This window comes from Panthera uncia, chromosome B1 (assembly GCF_023721935.1).
Source record: "Panthera uncia isolate 11264 chromosome B1, Puncia_PCG_1.0, whole genome shotgun sequence".
Classification (NCBI taxonomy): Eukaryota; Metazoa; Chordata; class Mammalia; order Carnivora; family Felidae; genus Panthera; species Panthera uncia.
In genome coordinates, this window is record NC_064811.1 from 115,089,562 (window position 1) to 115,103,093 (window position 13,532).

The window sequence follows — 13,532 nt, forward strand, 5'->3', positions numbered from 1 at the left end:
ATATATCCAAAGGAATTGAAATCAAGGTCCTGAAGAGGTATCTGCTTCCATGTTCATTGCAGCGTTGTTCACAACAGCCGAGGTATGGAGGAATCTAAATGTCCATCAATTAATGAATAGTGGTATACCCATACAATGGAACATTATTCAGCCTTAAGAAAAAAGAAGAAAGTGCTGCCATTTGCAACAAAAGAGATGAACCTAAAGGACACTATGCTAATGTGAAATAAGCCAGATACAGAAGGATAAATACTACATGATACCATGATATGATGAATAGAAAATAGTCAAACTCACTGAAGCAGAGAGTGGAATGGTAGCTGCCAGGGGCTGAGAGCAAAGGGAAAAGGGAAGTTACTAATCGAAGGGTACAAAATTTCAGTTATGCAAGATGAATAAATCCTAGAGATCAACTGTACAGTGTTCCTATAGTCAACAGCACCACATTATATACTTAAAAAGTTGCCAAGAGAATAACTCTTATATTGTGTGCTTATCACTAATAATAGTAATAATAAGGAAGACAGGCAAAAACTTTTGGAGGTGATAGATATGTTTATGGCATGGACTGTGGTGATGGTTTCACAGGTATATACTTATCTCCCAACTCATCAAGTTGTATACATTAAATAGATACAGCTTTTTGTATATCAATCATATCTCATGAAAAGTGAGATTCAAAGATATTTAAAACTTTTTTTTAAATATCTTTACAACAAAAGTCTCCAAAAACAAGGTTGGATATAAACGGCGGATGGAGAGAAACATCCAGAACATATTTTATAAAAGCTTAATGTCTACCATATATAAAAATTATTTGCCCATCAGTTAAGAAAAGTCAAACAACCCAATAGAAATTAAACAAAGCAAATAAAGACACAATTCCCAGAAGAACCAAAACTGGCCAATAAACTTATGAAAAGACACCACCTCACTGGTGATCAGGGAACTATGAAGTTTTAAAATAGAAAATTTATTTAAGGTCAGAACACTTAACATGAGATCTTCCCTCTTTACAAATTTTTAGGTACACAATACAACATCATTAACAGACACAATGTTGTACAGCAGATCTAGAACTTAGTCATCTTGTGTAGCTGAAATATTATACCCACTGAAAAGCAATGCTCCATTTCTTAATTCCTCATCTCGTATTGGCAACAGTTACAAAGACATCTTAAATGGGGGTGAGGAAGGCAAGTCCTTTTACACCTCTGGGAAGAGTATAAATTAATGAAATCTTTTAGGAAGGCAATTTCAGGGATGAAATTCAAGGCATTTAACATCTAATGTGGCACAGGCCTTGACTCATCAAACCACATGCCAGGTATAACCAATTGATAATGTCCTGGCAACAGTCTTCCCAATACATACCAGCTGAATATCAACCCCACGAGGATTTACCTAGCCTTAAAGTATACACGCCCTTTGATGTAACATTTCCATTTCTAGGAATCTATTCCAAAGACATTCTCCTTTAAATTCACAAAGATATATGTACACTGATGTTTATTTCATCATTCTTTCAAACAGCTTTTAAAAAATAGAAGCAATCTTAATGATCACCAAAAATGGAGTGGTTAAATAAATTATGGCACATTCATGCCATGAAATATTATATGGCCATTAAGAAGAATGAAATGAACCTAAATGGACCAATATAGAAAAATATAGCAATATATTTAAGGGGGGGGGGAGTCACAAGTCACAAAATAATTTATATATTTAATCCCCTGTATTTTAAAAATATGTAGGTATTTGTAGGCATAAGTATGCATATAGCATGGTGTGTATGAATACATTCTAAGGCACAGAGAAGAAGATGCAAGGATGTGTAACACTAATTATAGGACAGAATATAGAAAAGAAGGATAGAAGGCAGAAGAGAGGCAGAGCATTTTCTTGTATACTCAGCATTGTTTGAATCATCTACAATGAGAATACATATTTTTTAAGATATAAAAACATATATAGAAAGCCCTCAAAATATTAGACACAGTCTTCAAAATTACAGCATGACTGAAATGCACATTCACCTTTAGAAATGAAAGTCAATGTCACTTTTCAACATATAACCTAAAATGTTCAAAGCGTATAGAATAAGCCACATCTCAAGGGCAGCATTTTAAATAAAATTTACTGGACCATTTTTAAATTAGCTAATTTTTAGTTTTAAATATTTGACCTCTGGGTTTTATCCAATGTCCTTATACTCTTTTATATTACTAACTTTGTGTTTTTCTTTAAAGGGAATTCCTAGAAGCACTTAGGGAAAACAGGCTAGCTCACTTGTTAAACATGGAATAGTCTGAACCAAAAGCCCAAATGCATAATCGTCTCCATATTTTTTAGAGCAGAACATCATTTCCAATTGATATTCCTGTCCACAGTTATGGTATTTTATTTCATATTCTGTATCACTAACTCCACAAGGTGAATGGCCAGACTTCCAGTTATAAATGTCTAAGCCTAACTCTTTAAAGTCTATTATAGCAACTGGACAATCTGCCATAAACATGAAACTCGGTTTTTAAAATGTTAGTTAAACAGAATTTTAAAATAACTTAGACTTATCCAACAAAAGCCTGAATACAACCAGATCTTATCCCTTGAATTCAAGAATACAACCACGTAGAGGATTTTTTATTGGGCAGCCTTCATGAGTAAGGAAAAAGCCACCGAGGTGAGGGAGGGGTCTCTTCCCTGGGAAACCTAGAACTTACAAATCCTTGGGTGCTTTGTGAGGTCACACAAAATGACCAGGGGCTCCAGTGCTGGTATATTCTTAAGAGTTATAGCCTTCACTATCAAATCTGTTCTAATTCACAGTTGGTGCTAGAACATATTTTCCTGTTATGTTTATTAAGTTTCTGTCATTTTTAACATCACTTATTCACCAAATGAACACTTTTAAAAGAGTTTCGGCAAGGAGTAAAAGAACAGCAAGACTCTCATCTCAACTTTACATCATATTCTTTCATCATGCCTACAGAACAGAAGAGTAATTTGAATACATGGAGTATATTTTCCTTAGGTAATTAGATTGTGCTTTCAACTTGTCGGTTGTGTATTCTTCTTGCATTCCTTCAAGACAAATGACCCATTGCTCCCAAGGTGACAAGAATATTCAACGAATTTGGAAAAACCTAAGAAGTGATGGTTCAAGTCTAAATATGAGACAATCAAACCTCTGTTATCCTTGCAATGAGTTTGGCACATTGATTTTGCCTCTAGTTTTAATTGTGAATTTGGCTTTTTGGTGGATTTACTGCGTGAGATTACAGTTATTCAAATAAAGGAGCTCAAATGGTGTTAACGCAGACATCTTTATGCCCTTTAGGGAGTAACGTTTTCCCTGTTATTAAATGTGATGTGGCCCTACAAGGCAGAGCCCAATACTTCTCTCTTTCCCAAGCTGCTAACATCACAGAAAATTTCAATAATCAGATATTCCAAAACCAGAAATATTTACAATTTAGGTCAGATCTTTATTCTTCTGTTGTTCCATCCTAATCCTTAAGAGACTTTGTAGAGCATCTCGGCTCATCAAATCTTTTGAGAACAAAATGTACTTTTACCGAATGCCATAAAGAGGCCTTTTGTTTCCACCGCAATTTGAAACACGATGTTCCAGAAATCAAAACTGCATAACAGAGCAAATGTTCATACCGTCTCAGCTGTTTCAGGTTATTTCTTTCAAGAAGTCATGGCTTTAAATACTCACAGGCAAAAAGCAAGATGCGTATTCAGGTGACCAAATGGAGACGGACAAGGTATACAGAAAACAAGGCATGAACTGCCTACCTAACTCTGATTATTCAGAAGAGAGAATTAAGAAAAGGACATGCACACTGATACACTGCTAAATCAAGGATTATTACATTTCAGATCTAGTGTGGGTCTGACCACCGGAGGTCTGTATTTTGTCAGGTGTCTTGGCAACAAACCTGGCGGGTGGCTAGCAAATTCTGGAGAAGTGAAGACTTAGTTTTAACCCACATTCCTGATGTAGATAGCCAAATGTTGCATCACAGAGATTGTTCAGTCAGCCCTTGGAAGAGTTGGTCCCCCAATTCTTCTTCACCCAATCTTTCCAGGCTATTGCTCTTATATGGCATCAAAGCCAGTAAAAGCACATTTGAAAATGAAAAGTCTATCACATTCCACGCTTCTTTTGAAACATCAAAAAGCCACATAAAGAAGCGGTAGGACCAGAAAAAGCTGACAAGGAGCAGGACAGTGCCTGTTAGGACGGCAGGAATAGCTGGAGGTGAACCAACGTGAGGTCTATGAAAAGGCGAGTGAGAGAAAACCAGAAATTTGCTTCTGACAAGATGAAACAGCCCACAGCTGTGTCATGCTAATAAAAAGTTAATTTCAACTTTCAGACACTCTTCATGGTACTTTACAGTTCAATGGCACCAAGCTCATCCATTGCACTATATCACCTGTGGAGGCTGGGTCTGCTTACAAGCTTTTGGGATCCAAACAGAACTTGAGGAAACTATTTTCTTTCTGAAAGATGTACATGGGAATAAGAACATTTGTGATCAGGTTGGACAGCTACCCCAGAGTCCTTGCAAACCTGAGCTTTAGTCTTAAAATAAGTCCTGAACATCGACACGGGTGGATCAGGAGCTTTTCCTTAGCTATATAGTTCATGCCATCACTGTAAGAATCTGGGGATAAGCACAGTTTCATATGAAATAAAAAACATCTTAAGTTTCTTGATAAATCTGTGGTCACCCTCATGACCTACTTCTTTCAAGCTGAAATAGACAGCCTACAAAACTTTTTTAAAGGCATGTCACTAAGTTTCCTGCTATGTTATTTCCTGAAACCATAAATCCAAGCTGTTATGTATACATAGAAGCTGCCTCTAGTAATCTTGTACTTGGTGATGTTTAAGAAATACAAGTAGAAAACAAAAATCCAATAATTCTTCACATGCACATCTTCTCAGTGCTATTGTGCCCTGACTTCAGAAAAAGTCATAGTGACTATTTCACTTTATAAAGTAGGATAAGCTTGGTATATAGCTTACATAGAAGTGCTATCTATGTATTTGGAATTAAAAATCCTGATGAATCTCAACTTGGTCACTGATAGTTTTATCGTAAGCAAAATATTCAACTGTATCCCAAATTACAATCTTCTGAGATAATAAAGTCTGCTCTGCCCTGCTCACCTTACAAGGGTATTTTGTTCTGAATTTATATTTCTTTAATTATGAATAAGACTGAAGATTTTTCATGTGCTTAAAAAAGACATTTTTTTCCTCTGAACTTTTTCATATCCTTTGACTATTTTATGAGATCTGTTTATATTTTTCTTGTTGATATATAAGAACCCTGTAGGGGTGCCTGGGTGGCTTCGTCGGTTAAGTGACTGACTTTGGCTCAGGTCATGATCTCGCAGTTTGTGAGTTTGAGCCCCACATAGGGCTCTATGCTGACAGCTCAGAGCCTGCTTCAGATTCTGTGTCTCCTTCTCTCTCTGCCCCTCCCCTGCTTGTGCTCACTCTCTCTCACTCTCTCTCAAAAATAAATAAACGTTGAAAAAAAAGAACGCTGTATACACATTTTGAAGATACAGGAACATGTGCATTGCAGGTGTGGTAAAATTGGTATAAGCCTTTTTGGAACACAATTGCACATGTACAGATTTTTTAGTTTTTTCTTTCGCCTTTAATTACTGCATTTTTCCAAGCAAGTTTTAATATTTTGTAGTAAAATGTATCTCTATCACTCTTGTTTTTAAATGTCTACTTAGATTGTTTCTTACTTGAGAAGGTCTTACCCTAAGGTTACTTAATTTTTTTTTCCATGACGCCTTATCAAATTTCTATAGTTTTGTATTTTCTATTTAAAGCATACAGATCCGTTTCTCCCCTCAATAGCTAAAAAGTTTCTTAATACTGTTTAGTAAATAATCTACCTTTCTTCACTGATTTAAAATGCCACTTCTATCACACACTAGATTCCCTGAAGTATTTGGACCTACTTAAGATTCTATTCCGTTCCATTGATCTGCCTGTCTTTGCAGATATTTTAAATGTGAATACATTTATGGAGCTATAATTTAGCATATGTGGGTATATTTCCAGGCTTTAGTTATTTGTATTCTGCAGTATGTTTATTTGTCACTGTGTTCCTCTGGTTTGACTTCCTCAAGGGCAAAGATTATGGATTCTCCTCCCTCTGTAATTCCCTAAAATACTAGTCTCTGCCAAGTTTGACATTTTAGAAACTAGAATCAAGCCGTGTCTTTGGATAGAACCAAGGATGGTCTGAGGGGTTTCAGAAAATGAAGCCCCAGCTCAAAGCATTTGATCCCTAATTTCAACATAAAATTCTACAACAATTAATCCATTTTATTGAAGGGATTTTCTTGAAAAAATGCAAATATTTTTGCACACTACTGAGAATAAATTCATCATATCGTCCCCTTAGTCTAGGTTTTCATAAACACATAACAAGAACTCATATTCAGGGAGCCAAGCAATCTGGTAAGACTAGTACATATTCCATCTCATTTAATATTACCAAAAAGCCTTGGAAATTGGTATCATTAATCTCACTTTACAAAGAGGAAGTAGGCTCAGAGAAGTAAGCTAAACTTGCCAAGTTAGTTAGTGGCAAAGCCTGGATTCAAACCCAAGCTTGTCTGGTTCCTAATATGTCTGAGTCAAAGCGGGGTTACTTGTTTCATATATAGTTCTAGAATGCTCCTCTGCTCTCCCATGCTTCCTCTCAGACACAGAGTTCCCCGAGCAAGGATGTGAAATAATTTCCACTTGTGCCAGTTCTTCAATGGCCGCCTTGAGCACTGAATGGAGAATAATTTCTAGCTACAACCATGCTCAGCAAGAAAGAGGACCGTGACAAATGACCGATGTCTGCCATGGAAACTGGAGGCAAGAGCGGCAGTGTGGGACACTGTATTTGCCACTATTGCCCAAAGCACAATGCTGGGGACCAAAGAAACGTTTTACCAACTTCACAGTTGTGTTTAGGAAAAACCCTAAAATCAGTCAACAAAATTTCACTCCCTAAATAAAGCCTCAGGAGCCAATGAGAAAAATAAATCTTGAGAAATAAAACAAATAGAAGAGAGTATTATATATGGTATCGAAAGTAGATCAGACCAGCAAGTTCGATGTGCTAAATGTTCAGCCTCATTTTGTAATGATCAGCGTGGCTCCACCGGTCATAGGAAGGCCACTTGAACTTCTACCTTTGCTTCACCAAGGCCACTGCTTCAAACCAGTTTTGGCCAGCATAAGGGAGATCAGAAATTCTAGGCAGATGAGAAAAATGGCACAGCATCTAATTCACCTGATTTATAGCTCCATTCTCAAATACATATTAAACCAAGAAACGGAGCTCTGAATCAAGCTCTTCCCTGACTTAACAGTTCTAAGAGGTGGGCCCCTGGATGTATATGATAGTCAATAGACCCAAAACCAACATGTAGCCTCTCTGGACTAGTCACTGTGGGCATCCACCTCCCTCCCACCCTCTTTCTTTCCTTCAGAGATCTGCAATTCTATTTAGATATCCAGTTGTCTCCCCAACTTCATGTGGCTCGGGAAAGTTAGCCCCACCTGAGTCCCTAACAGTCCACATGCAATCCTATGCCCCCTGTCAGGGACTAGATCAGCAGCGAGCAGGCGACTGAGTTCAGAGTCCTAAGATACAGGCAGAGGTTTGCGCTAACCATCTGAGGAAGCTCTTCCTCGTTCCTCTGGGACAGCATCAGAGAACAGCTATTTCTTTTCTTCCAGCCAGAGTTCTGTGCCGATTGGAGATCCAAAATTGTAGCAGTTGCCTCTCTACCAGCCATCACTGAGAGGAGGACAGAACCCAAAGAATCACAGAGAAATGAATCAGGACTCAGCCTTGACGATGACAATTAACTCTGAACTTGCAGTTACTGAGTCAATAAATGTGTTTAAATTGTATGCTGTTACTTGCCACCAAATGCTTCCCAGATAACCTCACTCACACACCTCCACCTCGAGTCTCTGAGGGAGTCACTCTCTAGATGCTAGACTAGGTCTCTTTGAAGCTATTTGCCTACCTGAAGGACAATGTAGGAGTTAAGAGTACAGATTTCAACTTTGACTCTGGCACTTATTTCCTGTGTGAACCTCAGGCAAGTTACTTAAATCCTCTATGCTCAGTTTCTTCATCTGTGAAGTGGGGACAACAGTCATATTCCATAGTTGTATAAGGACTATGAGAGAAATCACATAAAGTGCTTAGAACTAGGCCTGGCATATAATTACTGGCATTAATACATGAATTTCATCAATGCCTACTGCCTGATCTCTCCCTCCCTAACAGCAGGACCCTAGCTGCACACTCCCTGTGCCTACTTGGATCACTACCTGTAATTTCCATCCCTGAATCCAATCCAAGGGTCTTTTTAACCACTGTACCCCAGTTATTCTGATTTTGGACTGAGCCTCTTTACATCCAACTATAGTCACTGGGACTTTTCCATCAGGAATCCCAGAAACAATACAGCTAATATAATCTTGTAACCTAAAGAAATACAAATCTACTGCTAGAAGGATTCTTATAGATATTAACCATGTTTTCCTGCCCCAGCACCTTCTTAAAGGCTTATTCTTGTGGGTTAATGTGTACAGAACACTAAGTTACTAATTACTATTCATATTTGGCTTTGCTTCCCCATGGACAATTGTCCTGCTCAGTAGCCCTCTCTTCCCATTTGGCCTCAGCTGTTTAATTCATTTGGCATCACTTTTTTTTTTCTTTGCTATGGAGCTACTGTGCACTGAATTTCAAAGGGAGATTGATCGGAGAAATTTTCAAATACATCTTTCAAATTTCCTTTCTCCTAGAAAACGAAGCTGAACAATCCTTATGCCATTGAACGTGGCAGTTGCGCTGATAGGACAACTCCTTAAAAGCGCATACCTACGGCTGTTTTCCATACCCTGCCATCGGCTCATCTGCCACTTTCCATGCAGCTTCCCTGGGAACTGTGCCATATACAGCTATCATTTCATGCTTATAAAAAGGAAGTGAGAGATCGGGATCGTTAGATTCTATAAACACTTGAATGGTTGAGAAATGCAAAGCAATGAGCTATTTTACAGGGCTGCTGGAGACAAGGAGTGGAGAGAGGAGAAAAGAAATGATATCTTAAAACTCCAATGTGTACCATTCTTACGTGATGTCTAAAGAGACAGGAATGCGGGTTGAGCATTTAAATGTTAAAACAAAATTGACAATGTAATGCTCTTTCCAGCAAAATAGCTGCCATGCATGTACTGCCCTGAATGGAAAGGGAAGAAAAAAGAAAATGAGAGGCGGGGAAGAAAGAGAGATGAATTATCCAGGGAGGGTACAGTTAGGATGCCTGTATTTTACATGAAAAACAATTATGCTACATAAAGGGTACTAAAACAAGGGGAATTGGAAAAAGTCAGGATGAACTTCAGAATGTATGATTCCCTGACATGGAATAAGTCCTCACCTGAATTTCAGGTGGCCAATTCAATGCGATATAATCTCCAAAATGATTCATGGGGCCAAAGAAGCAACTTTGGAGAATCTAAACTCCCTGGTTCCAATCAGAGAATATTATTTTCATATTTTTCTTCACCTTCCCCACAGTTCCAAGCCAGATTAACAGAAAGCCAACAAGGTTTTTAATGTGTGGGTGGCATACCTGGGTGGCTCAGGGGGTTAAAGGGTCTGACTTCAGCTGAGGTCATGACCTCACAGTTAGTGAGTTCCACCTCGGAGCCCCACATGGTGCTCTGTGCTGACAGCTCAGAGCCTGGAGCCTGCTTCAGATCCTGTGTCTCCCTCTCTCTCTCTCTCTCTCTGCCCCCTCGCCCACTTGCACTCTGTCTCACTCTTTCAAAAATAAATAAACATTAAAAAAAATGGTTCCTGTGTGGACTGTACTGCTCTTTTTTCAATGTGGTCTGTAAAAACCTTTCCCCATTTGCACAGACACAGGGTGGGCGGGGGGCGGGGGGGGGGGGCTGTTTCGGTGTTCTGTTTAAGTTTTCTGTTCTTCTACAAAATGGAATGCTCCTGAAAAACCAGGGTGGCAAAGAACTTAGAACAGGTGCTAAAACCATGTTTGGACACTGTCGCTAAATGACATTCCATTGTTGAAGTTGCCGGGCAGTAATGGCTATTGAAATTATACTGGCCCACCAACCCTTGCACAGGAAGAAAACCAGCTGCAAGAACTCGGATTTTATTGAAAATCAAAAGCCAGCAGACCGGATGCTCTCCGAACTCACCTAGGAAACGCTTAGTTGGAATCATCAGGTATAACAATATGCTGAGAAAGATTTAGAAACTAATCCTCAAGGACTTGTTTTAAAACGCACACGTGCACACATATCAGGGTGAATTTTATAAAAGTATATGAAAGGCTGTGGGAAAAAGTGACTTTAAAGATAGAAGGGGGCACCTGGGTGGCTCAGTTACTTAAGCAGCCGACTTCAGCTTAGGTCATGATCTCGCTGTTCCTGAGTTTCAGGACAGCATCAGGCTCTGTGCTGACAGCTCAGAGCCTGGAGCCTGCTTAGGATTCTCTGTGTGTGTGTGTGTGTGTGTGTGTGTGTGTGTGTGTCTGCCCCTCCCCCCACTCATGTTCTGTCTCTCCCCCCAAAAAATAAATAAATGTTAAAAAAATTTTTTAAATGAAGATAGTATACCACAGCCATAAAACACCTAGTGCATTTTTAAGTTCCATAAATTCCTAATAACCATAATTGAGCCTGAAACAGAATAGAATAATGAGCAAAAATTAAAGAATAACTTTAAGGCTGAAGGATAATATTTTTTTAAATAAGCATAAGGTGCATAGGTGTACATAAAGGCACATATAACAAGTATAATTATGTAAAGCCGGAATCCCTCACTCATGTGTTGCACAAACGTTTAATAAGCACCTGCACTGAGCTCATATCTATTCTGTGTGCTCTGGATACAGCTCTGAACAACACAGCATTTCTACTAACATTTCAAGTTTCTGTAGAACTCATTTTCTCACTGGAGAAAAACAAATATAAACAAGTATATTTATGTAGCTGTGATCAATGTCTATAAAGGATCAAGATCAGTCACTTCACTCAACACTTATACCAGCTATACAGTAAGAAAGAAATGTAAAAACATGTTTGGACTGTGGCACACTTTCATAGGCATCAAAAGCATGACTTCTTTAAGAGTAGTATGATTATGCTTGTGAAATATACATTCTTTATTTTTTTCTTCTCTAAGTGGATACATAGAAGCTGTCTTAAGGTCAATGAGTAGCTGAACTGAAGATCTGTCACTTTCAGCAGATCAAAGAACTTCCATTTCTGCTTTCTTATCATGTTGAACATTTTCAGGTTTTCATTTTCAAATAATTTTTTAAACAATCAAGTAAAATGCAATCAAATATTCAAACAATTGAACAAACAACCATACAAGAAGACAACACTGTTACAAGGGAGTTGTTGTCTGGCATATGGCTTCACTATGAAAACAGCTCGAATTTTTGTCACCTGATATAAGAAAGTCTAAACTTTACAAATAAAAAGGTGATTTAGAAGAGTGAAAATGTAATGTAATGAAGGGATACTACGTATGGAAGTTGACTTTAAGGAAGTCTCTATACCATTTTTTTTAAGAGAAAGAGAGAGAGAGAGAGAGAGAGAGCATGAGCGGGGAAGAGGGGCAGAGGGAGAGAAAAATCTTAACACCGAGTCCAGAGCCTGATGTGGGGCTCAGTCTCATGACCTTAAGACCATGACCTGAACAGAAATCAAGAGTCAGACACTTAACCGATGGAGCTACCCAGGCACCCCTGTACCTTTCTTAAGGTACACATGCTGTGTCACGCACACAAGCTGAGTTGCCATAATTACCGTAGGGCCTTCCAATTAGAAATATATCCTGGAACCCAACATCCCACGTCTCACCCTTTCTGGAGTGGGATAGATAGGGATCTGAGCCTCTGAGTGAGGTCCAAAGACACCATTAATAGATTCATCCAAAAGGTACAGAAGACCAGGCGCATTAATTAGTCTTCTCAGAGTCAAGGGATGAGAGAATGGGGACCCGATGATTGGTACCATTTCTCTATTTTCCTTCATATCCGCACATAATCCCATAGGCGGTCTAATGAGAATTGAAATGGGCTATATATTTTGTAAGGTAGCCCACAGAAGCAATTCTGCAACAGCGTCCTTCAATGATTTCCTTAACCTCTCCAAAGCTCAGTTCCCTCATGTCTGAAGTGAAGAAGGATGATTAAATGAAGTAACTCTTATAAAAAGGACATACTGTTATGAAAGGACACAGAAAACACTCCATGTGGGTTACTGAATAAGTAAGACAGGATCATCCCTAACAGGGGACCAAAACTGCATATCTTGGTGAGTGTCATTTAGCCCTTGACACATCTACAATCTATCACTAAGGTAACAGAATAATCAGAAATAATCTTTAAACGAACATTAGAATTTAAGAACAAATTCCTATAAAATACAGCGAAATGGATATGATCAGTACATATAGGGATTGAAAGTGTCTTATAGGGACGCCTGGGTGGCTCAGTCAGCTGAGTGTGCAACTCCAGTCTGCAGCTCAGTTCATGAGATTGAGCCTCGTAATGGGCTCTGAGCCAACAGCACAAGCCTGCTTGGGATTCTCTCTTTCCCTCTCTCTCTCTGCCCCTCCCCCACTCATGCTGGCTCTCTAGTTCTCTCTTTCTCTCTCAAAATAAATATATCAACTTTAAAAATTAAAAATATAAATAAATAAATAAATAAATAAACAAACAAATAAAGCGTTATGGCATACAGAATTTAATTTCTGACAAATCAGTTGCCTGCCTTCCTTCTCATATTTTTGCTTTGGTTGTTGAAAACCTATTAATTTCTCATGTTATTCATGGTTCTTTTCCTAATCAAATTTGTTTTAGCAGAGAAATTATTGGTTACAAATCTGATTTTTTTTTCTGAGGTAGAATAAGCTTCTCTATCCCAGGCTCAACTCCATTTATTTTTAAAGAACCTCGAGTAAAATCTATCTGATTGGGATAAAAGGCTGCAAAGCTACTGGCTAATTTTCTTTAAAAAATATGGAAGAATATTAAAATCTACCCAAAGAGATTCTTTCCTGCAAAATGGCATTGAACCGGTGTAAAATTATTATTGATTTTTGCGTATTATTTATGGTGTTGTATGAAGGTGACGAACATGGAGTGCAGCAACCGTTGCTGTATTCTGAATGCTATTCAACCCGCTTTACAGAAAACCAGAAAGTATCTCACAAAGGACCTTTGAAAACTAGGAAGTGCAAAGCATGGTTACTAAGAGACTCATGGGATGGGAAAAATACTAATCTGTTTAAAAAACAAGGTATTGTTCAATTATATTGTAGCTAGGAAATCTGTATTTTGTCTCCTTTACAAATATTATTGCATAGCTGACTGAAAAGTAGAAACAGAAAACCCAAGTTTATGTGGGCAGGGACACATGA